This window comes from Syngnathus floridae, chromosome 1 (genome assembly GCF_059516105.1).
Source record: "Syngnathus floridae isolate MCC-2025c chromosome 1, RoL_Sflo_1.0, whole genome shotgun sequence".
Taxonomy (NCBI): domain Eukaryota; kingdom Metazoa; phylum Chordata; class Actinopteri; order Syngnathiformes; family Syngnathidae; genus Syngnathus; species Syngnathus floridae.
The window spans coordinates 26,984,158-26,989,900 of record NC_142413.1 but is presented as its reverse complement, the minus strand read 5'-3'; the positions used below and the strand labels follow the sequence as shown (position 1 = coordinate 26,989,900).

The window sequence follows — 5,743 nt, the reverse complement described above, 5'->3', positions numbered from 1 at the left end:
TCAAGTCCATGCCACCGTCCTTAGAATCCCTTGCAAGGCCCCGGTCAGCGTCCAAGCGTCCTGCAACGAATGAGAACCACTGCCAGTATTGAGTGATGATAACGACTTAAAATGCAAGGCACGCATGCAACATTGGTGTGAGGAACACGGCAATGTTGATCACGGGCTGGACGGCCTCTCCATCCCCCCACCCGGACACCACCGGCCGGGCAACACTGTATGGCAGGCCACATAACAATGAGGGAAAGGAGAAAAAACAAAAACACAATCCTGCAATCTAATGAGAAAAATAAGCAAAATCTAAGCTAAAACACCCGGTACACCAAAGCGACAATTTCATGTCACCCCCCCTAATTTATTTATTTTTTTATTTATTTTTTCCTAAAATCGGTATCTATCATTTACCAGCACCTCCTTCACAAAACCCCGATCCACCCCACATTCAACTGGGATTAACGGCATCTGGGTTTGGTCCCCCGGCATTACCACACCGAAACGAAACACCACAACATCACGGCTTTCGCGCACGTCAATATCACGGTGCAAAAGCAAAACACCACACACAATATCCCCAGCGCCCCCAACAACTGAACCAGTATCGCCCCCTTAGGCCCCTCATGTACGGCGAATAAATCTAAATAAGGGAGCTCACTTATCCACTCACACTCTCCTGTGAGTTTGAAAATCTTCCTGACCTGAGCATCAGTCTCGGGCGCTTTCCACGATTGCTCATACACCAACCAAAGCAAAAACCGGAGCTGACAGTTGTTGGACACTGGCACAGGGATGGTCTGAAAAACCGCCTGTGGCGTAATAGGCGTCTTGACCCGGACTAAACACAGCCCACTCACCACCTTGGAGGACTTAATTGAATGCGCCGTCAGTTGGTACCACATATTTTTGCTTGCCCTTTCGCCAACCCCTGGTAATACCGAGGCCTCGAACCCATAAGCCTTCCAGGCAGCCGCTTGTCGCGCCACGTTACACAAGTTACCTCGCCCCTCCGTTGGGGACCAATCCGACGCTTGGTCGAGAGGACTTGCAACGTCGGGCATCAGCCTACTGGCCTCCACCGTCGTCACAATGCCATCCAAGGCGCCCGTCTGGGTTACAACGGTGCCGTTATTTGTTTACAGGGGTGCAGCGGCGTTCTTGGTCGGGACCGCTAACCCTTTCTCGGCAAGCCCAGCGAGCAAGCTTTCTGGGTGCCTTTCAGCCCCTGCCTTTTTCTCCGCCAATTTCACGAAATTAATTCGTCCCGGTCTTCCGAGCGGTTCATTTTCTCCCCACTCTGTTTGCAACAGGTGCATTTATACTGTCCGAAATCAGTCCCGCCGATCTTGGTTATGTATAACGCACAGTCTCCCAACACCTCGAATCGTTTATATGTATTCAGTAGCAGCACATCATCTGCAAATGTTTGGCCCGCCAATGCAAGTATGCTACCCGCGTTGCCTTCCCATTGGGCAGTGCGTGTGCACTGAGACCCTGCTTCCTTGGGGCACCTGCATGGCAGGATGATGGCGCCTCCCACCACCCCTTCAACACTGCTCCATGTAACGTTTCGGTCGGACTCTGCAGCGGACTGAACGTCCGCTGCTTTGTTCCGCCGGACGGCCTTGTCCACCGAGGGGGCCCCGTTCGGCCGCAGGCGACTCAGTCATTCCGCACTGTGGGGTGTCGCCCTCGGCTGAGTGGGTGCGTCGCCAAGATTGATATGGTCGAACTGTTGGCCTTCCTGGGCATTGGCTGTGTCGAACCTGACTTCGTCAGGCACAGGAGCTGCAGGCCCAACAGCATCCACATCTTGGTCATGCCTTTCGACATCCCGATGTTGTTTCTCTGGTGATCCTTGTTCTGGTAGCCGTTCTGAGTTGTCGCAGTAGCGACTCACTCCTCGGGGTTCTTCGTCCTTGGGCACCTTGACACAGTGTGTCAGGTGGTACCACGTTGGTGAGCCTTTGACTCGCACCGCCATCCCTGTACCCCTGACCCCTGCCGATTTTCGTTGAACCACTTCTGGCGAAACACTTTCACGTACACCTTGTCTCCTGGCTGAACTGTGTCTTTAGTGTTCGCTTCGAGTCTCTCTTGCACTTCTTCTTATTTCTGCTTGTCGACAACATAGGTGGAAATATTCCTATGTATTGTGGTTAGGTGTTTAACATAGGCCTTCATTTCATCCTCCAAAACTGACAGGCTTGGGCCTTTGCCACTGGTGCGCAGACACGGCGACGGCATGCGTCTCTCGGTCACCAATTCGTGAGGAGTCAAGTGTAAGTCGCGAAGTGCACTTGACCTGCATACCATAAGTGCCAGTGGCAAGGCAGCTATCCAATTCAAGCCAGTATGTTGGTAAATTTTAGAAATTCGTTTTTTCAGAACGTCGTTCATTTTCTCGCAAATGCCTTGACTCTGCGGGTGATACACGGCCCCGAGCTGCTGTTTGATTCCCAATTTTTGAAAAATTTGTTTGACCGTTTAATCCACAAACTCGTTCCCGTTGTCTGACGAAATCCTATCGGGGAGCCCCCATCGACTGATTACTCCACGGCACAGAAACTTGGCAACAGACTGAGCATCTTTTCGTTTAGTCGGACACGCCTCCGGCCATCTGGAGAACTGGTTCACGATGACTAACATGTATCTTTTCCCCTCGACCGATTGAATCATGTCGACATAATTCAAGATTCAAGATTCAAGAGTTTTTTATTCGCCATGTTTGAGCGTGCCAAACAAGGAATTTGACTTCGGTAAATCACAGCCTCTGTTCAACATTTAGGTGACTAACAACAACACTCAGGACATGTGAAGAACGAAAGATATTCTCAAACATCCCCTGATCTTAAACTCCCAAGAGGGCAAGGAAAAACTCAAAACTCCAGCTAGGGGAAATGAGAAACCTTGTAGTAGTACAAACACAAAAAAGTGGAAAGCGGGATGTTATTGCACAGTAATGACTCTGAGACTCTAAGAGTGGTGTGAGTTCATCAGAGCCACAGCCTGAGGGAAGAAGCTGTCTCTGTGTCTGCTGGTTTTAGTGTACAGAGCTCTATAACGGCGTCCGGAGGGGAGTAGTTAAAACAGGCTGCAACCTGGGTGCGAAGGGTCTGTTGAGATGTTACTTGCACGTTTCCTGGTCCTGGACAGGTACAAGTCTTGGATAGATGGGAGGTTGATTCCAATTATCTTTTCTGCAGTCCTTATTGTCCGTTGCAGTCTGTGCTTGTCTTGTTTGGAGGCCGATCCAAACCAGACAGTGATGGAGGTGCAGAGGACAGACTGGATGATGGCAGTGTAGAAGGTCTTCAGCAGCTCCCGCGGCAGGTTTAACTTCTTGAGCTGTCTCAAGAAGTACAGCGTCTGCTGTACCTTCTTCCGGACAGAGTCTATGTGGCCGGTCCATTTCAGGTCCCGAGAGATTGTGGTTCCCAGGAACTTGAAGGTGTCTGATGAGAGAATAGTATTACTGCGGATAGTGAGGGGTGAAAGTGGCGAAGGGCCTCGACTGAAGTCCACTGTCATCTCCACGGTCTTGAGCGGGTTCAGGTCCAGGTGGTTTTGGCTGCACCAGTGGACCAGCCGCTCCACCTCCTGTCTGTACGCAGTCTCATCACCGTTCCGGATCAGTCCGATGAGAGTGGTGTCGTCTGCATACTTCAGGAGCTTCACAGAAGAGTCACTTGCGGAGAAATCGTTGGTGTAGAGGGAGAAGAGCAGTGGGGAGAGGACGCACCCCTGAGGGGCTCCAGTATTGGTGGTCAGGGTGTCAGACGTGATGCTCCCCAGCTTCACACGCTGTCTCCTGTTGGTCAGGAAGCTGGTGATCCACTGACAGGTGGAGGCAGGCACCGCGAGCTGGATGAGCTTCTGTTGGAGGATGTCAGGAGCGATGGTGTTGAACGCCGAGCTGAAGTCCACAAACAGGATCCTGGCGTACTTTCCTGGGGTGTCCAGGTGTTGCAGGATGTAGTGCAGTCCCATGTTGACCGCATCATCAACCGACCTGTTTGCCCGGTAGGCAAACTGGAGGGGGTCCAGCAGGGGGCCCGTGACATCCTTCAGGTGGTTCAGCACTAACCTCTCTAAAGATTTCATGACCACAGATGTCAGTGCAACAGGTCTATAGTCATTCAGACCTGTGATGGCGGGCTTCTTGGCCACTGGAACGATGGTGGAGCTCTTGAAGCACGAGGGCACCTCACACAGCTCCAGGGAACGGTTGAAGATCCGTGGGCGCCAGCTGCTCAGCGCAGACTTTCAAGCAGGAAGGTGACACGCCGTCTGGGCCCGGTGCCTTCCTGATCTTTTGTCTCCGGAACATCTGGCGCACTTCCTCCACGCGGATCTGGAGTGCAGGCGTGGCATCTGCAAGAGAGAGAGTAGGTGACAAAGGTGATGGAAGTGTGGACAGAGAGGTTGTGGGGGGAGGTGAGTATGTTGATTGTGCTGATGGAGGTCCTGTTGCGTGGGAGGACCGATCAAACCTTCAGTAGAACCTCTTTAGCTGGTTTGTAAGCCTTGGGCTCTCCACAAGACGCGGGGTTAATTTCTGGAAGCCCGTGATGCTCTGCAAACATTTCCACACTGTTGAGGGATCAGGATTGGCAGAGAGGTGTCTCTCCAGGCTCTCCCTGTAACACCTCCTGGCTTTCCTGACCTCTCGGTTCAGTGTGTTTCTGGTCTGCTTGAACAGGTCCCGGTTGCCACTCCTGTAGGCCTCTTCCTTGACTTTGCGCAGCCTCCTAAGGTTCGGTGTAAACCAAGGTTTGTCGTTGTTGTACGTGCAGAAGGTCTTAGTCTGTACACACAGATCCTCACAAAAACTGATGTATGATGTGAAAGTGTCAGTGAGTTCATGCAAGTCTGAATTTGCAGCTTCAAAAACTCTCCAATCGGTGCAGTCAAAGCAGGCTTTGAGGTCCTGCCTTGACTCCACTGTCCACTTCCTTACAGTCCTCACCACAGGCTTAGAAGTTTTTAGTTTCTGTCTGTAGGCAGGGATCAGATGAACTAGACAGTGGTCCGAGAGTCCTAAAGCTGCACGAGCCACAGAGTGGTATGCATCCTTAATTACGGTGTAGCAGTGGTCCAGTGTCTGTGCCCCTCTGGTGGGACACGTTATGTGGTGTCTGTATCTGGGGAGTTCGTGTGCGAGGTTCGCCCTGTTAAGATCACCCAGAACAATGATTAGTGAATTTGGTAGAAGTTTCTCCATGTCTGTCACCTGGTCAGCCAGCATCTGCGTGGCTTCACTCGCACGTACGTGTGGTGGAATGTAAACAGCCGCCGTGACAATCGAGGAGAACTCCCGTGGTGAATAGAACGGCCGGCAGTTTATGAGAAGTGTTTCTAGGAGAGGGCTGCAAAACTCTTTCAACACCATGACATCGGTACACCAACGTTCATTAATGTAGAAACAGAGACCACCTCCCTTTGATTTTCCGGAGAGCTCCGCGCTGCGATCTGCACGCGTTAGCCAAAACCCAGCTAACTCCATGGCGTGGTGGGGGGTTCGTTCGCTAAGCCACGTTTCAACAAAACACAGCGCGGCGGAGCTGCTGAAGTCCGTGTTCCTTGAAGTGAGGAGCAGCAGTTCGTCCATCTTGTTCGCCAGGGAGCGGACATTCGCCAGATGAATTGACGGTAGGGCAGAACGGAACCCTCTCTGCCTCAGCTTTACGAGGGCTCCGGCTCGTTTTCCGCGTTGCCGCCGTCGCGCTAGCTTGTATAGCACCGCCGC

The 5,743-nt window shown here is 52.1% G+C and overlaps 1 pseudogene; it reads right to left on the bottom strand.

The window, feature by feature from the left end:
- LOC148404752 (uncharacterized) lies at window positions 1–2,310 on the bottom strand (annotated as a pseudogene).
- Between the last annotated feature and the right edge of the window lie 3,433 nt (window positions 2,311–5,743).